Source organism: Danio rerio, chromosome 10 (assembly GCF_049306965.1).
Source record: "Danio rerio strain Tuebingen ecotype United States chromosome 10, GRCz12tu, whole genome shotgun sequence".
NCBI lineage: Eukaryota > Metazoa > Chordata > Actinopteri > Cypriniformes > Danionidae > Danio > Danio rerio.
In genome coordinates, this window is record NC_133185.1 from 44325795 (window position 1) to 44339489 (window position 13695).

Genomic DNA, 13695 nt, shown 5'->3' on the forward strand with positions numbered 1-13695 from the left:
TGTCAAGCATGACGCGGTGGGCGGGAGTTAGTCGTCTCGCAGTCCTCAGTGGCACACTTGAATTTTGCAGCATTTGTGTAGCCTTTTCAGATTTGATGGAATATTACAGCGTTTCAGGAAAGAAATGTCCAAATTCCAGAAGAGATTTGTAACTGCTGGGTTGAATTGAAACGCATTTAGTGTGGTAAGTTATCATTTTTATGCTTTATTCACTCATTTATTGACTTCGTTATTCATTTCACTAATAATTGTAAAACAATATCATCTACATGATGTAAAATGATGCTGACGCAAAGATGTAGCCAAACAATTGCACCATAACCTCTAGATGGCGCTGTACAAAAGCATAACCTATGGTTTGTCGTTAATTAAATAATTAAACTATGCCAATTAATGTTGTGTCATGCTGATGCATTAATAATTCCCTTTAAATCATGTGTCTCTAAACATTTTAGTAACCATCATAAACCTGAGAGTTAAAACATTATAGATTGAAGAGCCATTAAATATGGTCTACAGCAGTGTTTCTCAACCACGTTCCTGGAGGACCACCAGCTCTGCTTCTTTTCCGTATCTCCTTAACCAAACACACCTGATTCAGATCGTTAGCAGAGACTGACAGACAGACCTGTAATAGGTGTGACAGACAAAGGAGACATCCAAAACATGCAGTGTTGGTGGTCCTCCCGGAACGTGGTTGAGAAACACTGGTCTACAGCTTCAGAATTACATTAATAGTTGTCTTATTTGTTTTATCGGTGTGATTGTTTCACTGGTGGAATTTAATAATGCTTATAATTTTTATTTAATATCTAATACGCAGTTTAAATAATTGTTTTCGTGTTTAAACTTCTGCAAAATCATGTACAAAAGAATTAAGTCGCAGTAAATAATTTTAGTAATGTATTTAATTCAGTAAGATTCCCAAACTTGTAGCCATACAGTGTGAAACCCTGCTGTAGGGACAGTCATTTATTGATTAATTTTCCTTTAGCTTAGTCCCTTTATTCATCAGGGGTCGCCACAGTGGAATGAACCACCAACCTATTTAGCATATTTTTTACACAAATGCCCTTCCAGCTGCAAACCAGTATGGGAAAACACCCATACACACTCATTTACACTCATACACTACAGCCATTTTAGTTTGTTCAATTCACCTACAGTATAGCGCATGTGTTTGGGCTGTAGGGGAAACCCGAGCACCCGGAGGAAACCCACAACCACACGGGGAGCAGGGTGTGAATTGTAGTTGGGTTTGGGAGGGATTGACCCCCTATTTAAGGCTTGATCGGACGTGAAGGATGTCAAAACTGTATTTTAAATAATAATTTTAATAATTAAAGTAATAGATATATATATTGACCACGCCTATAACAGTTCATATGAAGTCAATCTAGGGCCATATATACTTGCAGAATAAAAGAAAGTTTTGCAAACAAAAAATAAAGTATTGAGCAAAAAAAAAAAATTTATATATATATATATATATATATATATATATATATATATATATATATATATATATATATATATATATATATATATATATATATATATATATATATAGATGCAAATCTCCAAAAATTGCAAAGCAAATAACTTAAAAATAAAATAAAAAATTTAGCAGTGCAAATATACATATATTTGCTATCAAAAGAAATAAAAAAATATTTTTTTTTTCTTTTGATTGTAAATATTTTGTTTTTGCACTGCTTTATTTTTGTTTTTGCTAGAAAAAACGTTTTTTATTTCTCAAAAATTAATTTTCGCTTTGCTATATTTGGAGATTTGCATTTATTAATTTATTTTTTTGCTCAATACTTATTTTTTGTTTGCAAAACCTTTTATTTTGCAAGTATATATGGCTCTAGACTGACTCCATAGGTTCATACCATTGTAAATGTATAACCATTATATATGTATAACGCTCCAAAAATAAAGTGTAATAACATTATATGCAGTTGTAGTCAAAATTATTAGCCCCCATTTTTAAATGTTTCCCAAATTATGTTTAACAGAGCAAGGAAATTGTCACAGTGTGTCTGATGATATTTTTTTCTTCTGGTCCCATTTGTTTTATTTTGGCTAGAATAAAAGCAGTTTTTTATTTAAAAAAAACATTTTAAGGTCAAAACTATTAGCCCCTTTAAGCTATATTTTTTATCTATATTCTACAGAACAAACCATCGTTATACAATAACTTGCCTAATTACCCTAACCTACCTAGTTAACATAATTAACCCAGATAAGCCTTTAAATGTCACTTTAAGCTGTATAAAAATCTAGTAAAATAAAATTTACTGTCATCAAGGCAAAGATAAAATAAATCAGTTATTAGAAATGAGTTTTTAAAACTATTATGTTTAGAAAAATGTGTTGAACAAATCTTCTCTCTGTTAAACAGAAATTGGGGAAAAAATAAACAGGGGGGCTAATAATTATGACTTAAACTGTATATTTAACGGTCCTATAAGTCTATGCAAGAATAGTCATTTAAAGTCTGAAACCAGCAGATTTACAGCACCGTAAGAGTTCACACGATTGATTTCTCTTAAAATAGGTGTTTGTTTCTACATAAAGCCTAAATTTAAAGTCAAATTAGATGCATAATTTGACCTAGAGTAATCTGAAAATAGCTAATCAGGTCAGAATAGACTAAATAGCCCATCCCACAAACCACTGAAAACTTAAATACATTTTATTAATAAATTAGATGTAATTTAAATAAATTCATAAATTTGATTCACTGAAGCATGTATTACACAAACTATCATTACCGAAAATATTATAATATAGCTGGGTCAGATGGTGTTTCTGTGTGGAGTTTGCATGTTCTCCCAATGTTTGCATGGGTTTGCTCCAGGTGCTTCGGTTTCCCCCAGTCCAAAGACATGCGGTACAGGTGAATTGGGTAACTAAATTGTCCATAGTGTATGAGTGTGAATGAGAGTGTATGGATGTTTCCCAGTGATGGTGGGTTGCACCTGGAAGGGCATCCGCTGCTTAAAAACATATGCTGGACAAGTTGGCGGTTCATTCCGCTGTGGCGACCCCCTGATTAATAAAGGGACTGAGCCGAAAAAGACAATGAATGAATGAATGTTTAAGAGCTTGTTAGATTACCACTGAATTAAAGTTCACGTCTGACGTGCTGCTTCGATTTGTACCGCCAAATGTCACAAGGAACACTTAGCAGAAGAAAACTGCAGTTCAAATGACAGTATAATGGCTGTATAATCGATCTGCTGGTGAAAATGTCCAGAAATCGACATCATGTGTCTGCTGTTTGTGCATGTAAGTGAGTGAGGCCGACAGAAAGAAGGAAAGAGAATCAGAACTGGATGCTTTACTCCCCTTCAGATAAAGTGTTTTCTTTGTTTGTAGAAAACTAAATATGATAGTATAATATTTGACTCCGTGGCTCAGTGGTTAGACTCGAGTCCCAGCTGGGCCAGTTGCCATTTGTGTGTGGAGTTTGCATGTTCTGCCCATGTTGTGGTTTCTACTGGGTGCTCCGTTATTCCTCCGTTTTTCCTTCCTTTTAACAAACTAAATTGGCTGCAGTGTATGTGTGTGAATGAGTGTGTATGGGTGTTTCCCAGTGCTGGGTTGCCGTTGAAAGGGCATCCGCTGTGTAAAACATATGGTTTATAAGTTGGCGGTTCATTCCGCTGTGGCGACCCCCGATGAATAAAGGGACTAAGCTGAAGGAAAATGAATAAATGAATATATATTTGCCTCTTAATATTTGCAGTAGCTAGAGAACAAACACAAAGCAAAAGATGAGTGAAGAGTCTCTACAAAGCAGGATCGGGCTCCCTTGTTAGTCATTCAGGTAAAATGATCTCGTTTTTTACAAATCAATAGACCGAACCATCATTAATTCATGCTCAGTTTACTTCCCACATAGAAAAGTTGAAGCTGTGGCCCACGCAATCCGGTTTTGCTTGGCCCACATGCTGCAGTGAATTACAGTACATGACTGGACCAAGTCTGGCTTCCAAACAAGGGCCAAACATGGACCATATCTGGGTCAAGTCTCAGCCAAGTTAATAACTGTTGTATATTTACAAGGCAAACACCAAGAAATGCCATCAAGCGTGCTTTACTTCGGTATCAACAATGTGATCACAACAATACATCACATGGTTTAAATAGTAGCCAGACCGACACCCAGATCATTACAAACACACCCCTAGTAGCAAAGAATTCTGGCCCAGATTTGGCAAAAGGCTGGCACAGCAGGCATTCATCCGTCACTGGCATACAGCATGTGGGCCAAACATGGCCCGGGTTTGGCAGAGGTAGCACCGTTTTTAAGGCGGCACACAAGATTTGGGCCAGATGTAAAACGTAGTATTTGGCCCAGATGTAAAAATTCGATAAGTGGGCCATGTGAGTTTGGCCAGTCTTGACCCACATTTAAAATACACTAAAATCATTTTTGAGTAAAGAAAAAAAATCCTACCAATCAGGTCACTTTGAGAAAAAGCGTGTCCATAGTGTGCCTAAAGCGCATCACTCCATGGGTTTATCTATTTCATTGCAATCGTGACACACCAACCTATCTGGCCCAGTTCAGGCCCAGTTATGAGCTATTAACTTGACTGAGACTTGGCCCAGATATGGTCTATGTTTGGCCCTTGTCTGGAAGCCAGATTTGGTCCAGTCATGTACCGTAATTCACTGCGGCATGTGGGCCAAGCAAAACCTGATTGTGTGGGCCAGAGAAATTTTGCTATGTGGGACATTATCCCAATACACCACATCACCTCCCCCCTTAAGATAATCATTACATAAATCAAACATCACAAAATACAACATTCATTTGTTTTAACTTAGTCTCTGAAACGTTGTGGTAATTTAATAGTTAGTTTAGACCGATGTGGCCCCACTAGGCTTGAAGCCCCAGATACAGGGGGTTCAGCTGAAAGTCCAGATTCATATTCAACAGCTGGAGATTCCGTTATCCCTGAATTTTGGCTGTTTGAATCAGTCAACTCTTTTTCAGAACTGGGTTTCGCCTATGAGCTGTACGAACTTAACTGATCAGTTTCTGAGGAAGAATGATGTGGCCTCAACTGATCACCATGCTGTCTATACAGTACATAGGAGCTGATAATAGATCACACACCTTATATGATACTGGTCCAGTCTGCTCCACCACCACTCCTGACAACCATTTTGGATCTCCTCCAGCCGTATTACGCAAGAAAACCGAGTCATTAACAGCAAAGGAACTTTCCCGTGCCTTATGATCATGTAAGTGCAAATGTTGCTTCTTGCAAACAACTTCATAAATATTTGGTTTCAGGATATCCAACCTGGGACGGACATGTCTCCTCAAGAAAAGATCAGATGTTGATTGGCCAGTGGTACAATTTGTGGTGGTGCTACATAGATATATACACTAGATGTCGCCTGGCCTATTGTTGTCTATTGGACGGAATGCGTCAATAGCGCCGCCATCTTGCTACAGGGTAGCGCTCCCTTGAAATGAATGCGGGACCAATGTACAGTGGAGGACTGTGGCCATTCAAAGCCAGAGATATACACATATACACATATATCTATGATCGGGAGTTTTCCTGGATGTTAGTATGTAATTTTTTTTTTCTAATTACGAAAATTATAATTTTACATCACTTTTCTACATTGATGGATCAGTGACCGCACGGGCATTCCTGACAAAAGCTTGTGTTTGTGTGTACAGAAAAGTACTATTCACCCTCCCTGGTAAATTTGATCTAATCATGTCTTGAAACACACCTCCTCTCCTGCTTTCACTTCTCATACTGACGGAGGTAGCGATTCGTTTGTGAATGAATCCCCCGATTGACTCTTACACTAACATTAGCCGACAATAATACAGGTTTCTGGCAGTGCAGCATCTCGTTGTCATATTTCTTTTGCATTGTTTGCTGATTTTATCCAACAAAACTAGCATAAGCCGAGTATTTAGTGCGAGTTGGAGCTTCATTGTCTTATGGTGAATGTAGTAAGTGACTGTTATCATCAATAACGTTACCTGATTAGCACAAAAGTTCAGAACATACAAAAACAGAAAAAAACTTAATGTTACCTATGAAATGTTCTGCCTTTGTGCTTTGATTTCTTTGTTTGCTCGTTTCTACACCCGTAGACAGCGCTAAAGTCCTGCATCTTCTCGTAATAACACTGTCTTGACTAGTGCGGTTGAATGACATTTGTCCTGGGAGCACTGTACCAAAGTGGCGTCGCTATTGACGCATGCTTAGGGTCCCTATGCGATATCTAGTGTATATATCTATGGTGGTGCTATAGCGCAATAACAATAAAGATATTTTATCTTCAATGCATATCTGTTCGGGCAAGGCAGTGGCGCAGTAGGTAGTGCTGTCGCCTCAAAGCAAGGTCGCTGGGTCAAACCTCGGCTCAGTTGGTGTGTCTATGTGGAGTTTGCATGTTCTCCCTGCCTTCGCAGGGGTTTCCTCTGGCTGCTCCGGTTTCCCCTACAGTCCAAAGACATGCGGTACAGGTGAATTGGGTAGGCTAAATTGTCCGTAGAGTGTGTGTGTGTGAATGAGTGTGTGTGGATGTTTCCCAGCGATGGGTTGCGGCTGGAAGGGCATAAAAACTTGCTGGATAAGTTGGCGGTTCATTCTGTTGTGGCGACCCTGGATTAATAAAGGAACTAAGCCGACAAGAAAATGAATGAATGAATGCACATCTGTTCGTTAAAAAATTTTAACAAAAAAAAGCATCAGTATCGTATCGCATTAAAAAATTGTGGTATCGCCCATCCTTATCTCCCAGTCACAATGCTATAATTTGTATTTTAACTCACCAATGTGAGGCGTGTTTGGATTTAAGTCACTTTTAGATCTGCATTTGTGATTACTGCAGCACGTGGATGTGATCGTGTAGTTGTTTTTTGTAGTCTGGATCTGGTTCACGAAGGCATTGATTAGGACAGTTAGAGGGTGTTTTTAAAGTGAACTGGATGGACATCAATAATGTGGCCACTGCACAGCACTGCCCTGTGTAGGATTGCATTAACAGCCTTTAATGACCTGATTAAGCGATTTAGAGACAGACAGATGTCACTTTTAAAACTAAAAGCCTCTAAAAGCTGGTCTCTTATGTGAATTTTGTCGTTTAATTAAAATACTGTGCATTCTTAGCTTCATTATTTGATGTTTATTATGTGTACAGATTGTAAGTGAGGAGGGAGTCTATTAAAACACTGCACATCAGTATGAGGACAGAAGAGAGGAGCTGTGTGAGTGTGAAGCGTCTGTCGTTTGTATCAGCGATCTGCCGCCAGATTTGTTCCCTCTGTTGCCATAGCAACTGTCATTATGCATACTTTCATATTGTAGAGTTAGTATTCTGGAGCTGGTACTATTTGTACTTAAATTATTGTAAGCAATGGCTTACAAACGTTCTTTGCTGTTTAAATGGGACTGAAATCTGAATCAGTCTGATTTTACCTCCTGATTTCACTAATAGTATCTGGATGCAGCCTTTACGATGCAAGCTGAGACTGCATCACTCAGCGATGCAACGTCAGACTCAGTGCACTCAATGGAGTGAGTGATGTCACTGTGACGGGTAGGGTTAGGGGTGGGGTTAGGTGAGCGCATTAAAAAGCATTGGATGCTGCTCAGATTGCACTGCACCGAGTCTGCAGCCAGACCCCTCTCGATTTCACAGTTAATCTCCATCTTAGTCTGAGGTATTCACTCCTGCATATCCACCTCAGATCTATTTCAGCTTTTAAGAGTACATATGTCTGAATTTCTCTCTCTAATTTCAACCTCAATCTGATTTTACTCTTTAATCTCCAGCTGAGTCTGATTTTGCAGTCTGATTTCACTCCTTCATTTCCGGTGATTGATTCCACCTGAATTTAAAACCTAATCACCAGCTCATGTTTGAATGTGTCTGATTGTTTTTGCAGTCTGATTTTCTCTGTCTGATTTAGGTGTTTGATATTCACCTTGATGATCAATCCTTTCTTAAAGTCTGATTTCACCATTCAACCTTTTTCTAGATCTGATTTCAATGTTCAACACTAACTTGAGTCTTGACTTTCACCTCATACTTATTAAAGTTGACTGAAGTTGATGTGGGTCTGTTTTTTCCTCTCTGATTTCTTCCTAACTGTGAATTTGCAGTCTGATCTTCTCTGTCTAATTTCCACCTCAGTCTAAATTCATTGTCTTGTTTTACTGTCTGTCAGTCTGATTTTACTCCTGTTTATCTTACTTTGTCTGATTTTGCAGTCTGATCTTTGTTTACTTTACATCTTAGTTTTATTTCATTGTTTTATTTTTGGTTTTTATGTTTCTGACAGGCTGATTTCATTCCCAGATATCCACCTTAGTCTGATTTTGCAGTCTGATCTTCACTGTCTAATTTCCATCTCAGCCTAAATTGATTGTTTGTCTTGTTATACTTTCTGTCCATCTTCTTTTACATCTGTATATCAGACTTTGTCTGATTTTGCAGTCTGATCACTGTCTCATGTCCATCTTAGTCTGATTTCATTGTTTGATTTCCATTTTATTCAGATTTTACTTTCTGAGAGTCTGATTTCACTCCTTAGTCTGATTTTGCAGTGTTATCTTCTCTGTATAATTTCCATCTCAATCTAAATTAATTGCTTGTTTCGTTTTACTTTCTGTCAGTCTTATTATACTTCTGCATACCCCACTTTGTCTGATTTTGCAGTCTGATCTCTGTCTACTTTCCATCTTAGTCTGATTTCATTGTTTTATTTTTTGTTTTTATATTTTTGAAAGGCTGATTTCACTTCTTGATATCCACCTTAGTCTGATTTTGCAGTCTGATCTTTTGTCTAATTTCCATCTCAGCCTAGATTTATTGTTTACTCCTGTACATCCTGCTTTGTCTGTTCTTTGTCTACTTACCATCTTAGCGTGATTTCATCGTTTGGTTTCCACCTCAGTCTGATTTTACTTTATTTTTTATATAATTATGTTTTAGGGGTGTTCACCTTTATTGTGATAGGACAGTGCAGATTTAGAGACAGGAGAGTGGGGGGAGCAGAGATAGGGGAATGGTCGGCAAAGGACCTCGAACCGGGAATCGAATTCGGGTCGCCGTGAATACCTCAGTGCCATGTGTCGTCACACTTACCACAAGACTATTGGCCCCGACATGATTTTACTTTCTGACAAACAGATTTCACTCCCAGATATCCACCTTAGTCTGATTTTGCAGTCTGATCTTCACTGTCTACTTTCCATCTGTCTAAATTCATTGTTTGTTTTGTTTTACTTTCTGTCAGTCTGATTTTACTTCTGTATATTGCACTTTGTCTGATTTAGGAGTCTGATCTCTGTGTACTTTCCATCTTAGTCTGATTTCATTGTTTGATTTCCACTTTATTCTGAATTCACTTTCTGACAGTCTGATTTCACTCCATAGTCTGATTTTGCAGTCTGATATTCTCTGTCTAATTTCCATCCTAGTCTAAATTCATTGCTTTTGTTTTACTATCTGCCAGTCTGATTATACTTCTGTATAACCTACGTTGATAGTCTGATTTTGCAGTCTGATCTCTGCATACTTTCCATTTTTGCCTGATTTCATCATTTGATTTCCACCTCAGTCTGATTTTACTTTTCGACACGCTGATCTCACTTCCAGATATCCAGCTGCAGTCTGATTTCGCAGTCTGATCTCCTTTGTCTTCTTTTGACAAACGTTTGATATGTTTTTGCACATCCACTCCATTTGATTTCATCCCCTAATCTCCAGCTCAGTCTGATTTCGCAGTGTCATCTCTGATGAAAACGACCCATGGCGGCTTTACCCGTATGAGTTTATCTGATCTCTGATTAATGAAACAGGACAGACATTGTGTGATGATCAAGCGAAATCAAAATTCAGTCTCAGTGCATAAGACAAAGCCTCATTCTTAGGGCAATATTATTGTATTCCTCATGTTTTTAGAATGGAGTATTGGTGACGTTGTTGACGAGTGCCCTTTGTCTCCCATCAGCATCCACAATTGCAGCCTTTGTTGTCCGAATGAGAGGACTCTTTCTTCCAGACGGATGACCTCTCTTTTTCCTCACTGGCCCTGGCACTGCTGACACCAGATCAGCAGCCGTTTCTCTCTTTCTCTCTCTGTATTTATTGTCTTTCTTTATCAAAGTCCATGAGCGGGATCTCAGACTGATAAACAGTGTGTTGATGTCTGTGTCAGGACTACGAGAGCTTGATGGAATCTATGTAAGTAAAACTGACTTTAATATCAGATTTATGGAGATACTCAAATGTTTTTGCTTTTGTGTTCAGTTTTTTTTTATTCATGCAAGCTTGATTTGTGCTGAAAATATTGACGTTCGGCTTTTTCTGACAGCCATTTTCAGCAACACATCTATATTTTTCTGATACGACACACTAAACAAACCAGGACAAGTGCAAGGCACCAAGCGGTGCTGGCTTTTTATTGGTTGTTTAAATGTTTGTCTAAACAGTAAGGAGTTAAACCAGGTTGCTTGTGTAAGAAATAGGGACAGACGAGCAATCAGGATGCTTTAAAAGGATCTCCTAAAAGATCAAATTATTTATCTTTAAGATAATGTTCATTGTTATTTGAGAGTGTTTGCGGAATCTTAAGAAAGTATTTCCATAATGAATGATATATTTTTGCATCATTTTCATGACTCAAATGTCGTTTGTTTATTTATGTGATGCTTTTTCTTTTATGTGTTAAATTACTATTAAAACACTTAAATAAATACTGCATAAATGCTTATTTAAAACAAAACTGCTACAAAATTTAATGCAAATGTTATTTTGCAACCTAAAAAATTTCTAGTGTATTTTCCTTTTAGTTTTATTAGAAGATAATGAACACACTAGTATCTTATATAAATAAAAATATGTATACTAAATTCATATAGTGCAACAAATCATCTTTTCCTTCTTCTGTTTATACTGTTAATACCTGTTAATACTGTATAAGATTAGTAGAACACTACTAGAACACAACGTTTTTAATAAAAAAAATTATATATATATATAATTTTTTTCATTTTTAAAAAATTTATATGTATATATGTGTGTGTGCAATATCAATATTGGCTCAAGGCCGCATGCTGAATGCCTTAGTGTTCCACCAGTGACGATATACAGCCATCTCACACTGCTACTTGCATCATATTGCATTTATACAACAGTTCAACTACATAACCTTGTGTATAAAACAGAGAATCAAACACAGAGAGTCTCAAAAACTCTTTTGTCCAAGGAGCTACTTTCTTCCACCATTCATTCACATCTGCAGCTGACGTCAGAACAGCAGAAACCATTGCTCATTCACTAACGTCACTTTAGAGCTACTATTTTAATTATTCTCTAGCACAGAGGTGCCCAAACTCGGTCCTGGAGGGCCGTTGTCCTGGAAAGTTTAGCTCCAACCCTAATCAAACACACCCGAACAAGCTAATTAAGGTCTTACTAGGTATACTTGAAACATCCAGGCAGGTGTGTTGAAGCAAGTTGGAGGTAAACCCTGCAGGACACCTGCCCTCCAGGACTGAGTTTGGGCACCCCTGCTCTTGCAAAGTATCTAAAGTGAAGACAAAACAGGTGATTTTGCTCACATTTTAAGATTTTAAGGCTGAAAGGCATGAGATGCCATCAGTCTACAGAAATTTCTCAGTAACATTATTTCTCTGTTGCAATCAGGAGATCACTATAATTAACCCTGAAAAAGCCAGAGCAACGTAAACACCAGCAGATTACTATGGTATAAATACAGCACTACAACATACAAAAGAGAGAGATCAACTTAGAAAGTCTCTTACCTGTTTAATAATGATTTGATCAGCTGTAGTTTGAAATGCTTTCAGAGTTTTTGTTCCCTAAGGACTTATTATTTGGGGTGTCAAAATTAATTGTTTTTTCGGTGCACCGCGATGCAGACGCGGACAATTTGGTATTGGCTCAGTAATAATCATAACCGGTTATTATGTACTGACATCATTTATCTCCTATGCGCTCTGTCGAGAGGGAGGTGAGCGCGAGTATTTACAACACTCAGGAGCCAACTCAGGGCCGGCCCGTGGCATAGACAGTATAGGCAAATGCTGAGGGTGCTGTACATCCAGGGGGGCGCCAGAAATGAGCACGGTTAAGTTGGTTTTGTTTTCGATATTCCTGACACGTTCAGTTATAGACGGCAATAACTCAAAAACTTCTAAATAAGATCTAAAGTGTGTTTCCTACAAAAAGACAAAGCTGGTTCACGGCTGCCTTTTTTTTGTTTTTTTTTGCTCGACATTACGACCACTGCTCCCTTTAAGCCCTCACAATATGTGTTAAGCCGGGAGAGATCTTGCTGAGCAAAGCTATCAGTAAGGGATCGTGGGAATAGTGCTATTTTTTGTTTTTGTTTTGTTTTTGTTTTTTTTGCTCCGCTCAGCGTGACCTCTCCTGGCTAAACGCATATTGCGAGGGCTTAAATATGGGTGTTTGTGTGTGTTTGTTTTTTGGTGCTGTCTATGTTTGTGTATGTTTGTGAATGAGAGACAGTGTGGTGCTGTGTGTTTATACAGCTTGTTATAGCCTCACCCCAAAATATAACACTGCGTATGGAAAGCATCGTCAATGCACCGTGATGTACCGGGATATCGAATTGAACCGTATTGATGGCATGACAATCATAATCGAACCGAACCGTGAGACCAGTTTTAGATTCACACCTCTACTTATTATGCAGTATCTGCCGCCATCTTGTGGCGTAACATCAACCATCTTTGCTCTGCTCATTCTGACAGGCTGATGGCCGCGAACACGGTGAATCAGAAAATATAAATATTTAAAATAGGCACAATCCTTATAAACAAACTGCATAGTTCAAATCTAAACAACTACATGAAAAAGAGCCTCATGAAAAAGCCTCAAAAGTACGTTATGTTGTCCAACAGCTGCAATACTTGACAAGCTGTAGTGAGTTTATTGATCTGCTGTCACTGTATGTGGGCGGAAGAATACACAAGGGTTAGGAGGCTGTACAAGTGCTGATATTACGGGATTATCGCACAGCTATCAGCCAATCAGAATCGAGAACCAGACAGAACTGTTGTGAAAATAATATATTCACACAAATCGATTAATCAACACATTGATTTTTAATATATATACACAACACAAATCGATTAAGTGATCTTAACTGTTTTTTTAATTAAGTGGATTAAACATACAAGTTGTCCAAAAAAATCATTGTAGTTTGATTAAGCATTCACACACACACACACACACACACACACACACACACACACACACACACACACACACACACACACACACACACACACACACACACACACATAACTTAATCTAACAATTTATCTAAACTAATCTAACAAATATTTAAATCTAAAGGATTTCTGTTCATTCTCATCAGTCATGCATTCATTATAAGTTATGATATTGAAATTTGTTTCATATTTAATGTGTTATGTTGCAGTTCGCTGGTTTAAGAGCAGATAAACTAACTTCACCTCCATTCAGTGGTTTAATTAGACTCCAGTCTGAATCCCTGCCGGCGCTCATTATTTTGCAACGTACTGAGACACACAATGCTCTGACCTAAATCTCACTCAAATTATTGATTGTGTGTGTGTGTGTGTGCGTGTATGTGTGTGTGTTTAGAGCTGCTCTGTTTCT

General features: G+C 37.9%; 1 protein-coding gene across 5 annotated transcripts in view; it reads left to right on the plus strand.

Moving 5' to 3' along the window:
• The first annotated feature begins 38 nt into the window (after positions 1-38).
• b3gat1b (beta-1,3-glucuronyltransferase 1 (glucuronosyltransferase P) b) overlaps positions 39-13695 on the plus strand; it is a 44212-nt gene continuing 30555 nt past the window's right edge. For 4 of the 5 annotated variants that reach the window (XR_012386530.1, XM_073915121.1, XM_073915120.1 and 1 more), the window contains exon 1: positions 39-184. The gene's annotated coding sequence lies outside the window, so the exon portion shown is untranslated. Of the gene's footprint in view, positions 185-10015; positions 10249-13695 lie in introns of all 5 variants that reach the window. The other variant, XR_012386529.1, reaches the window with a different exon arrangement.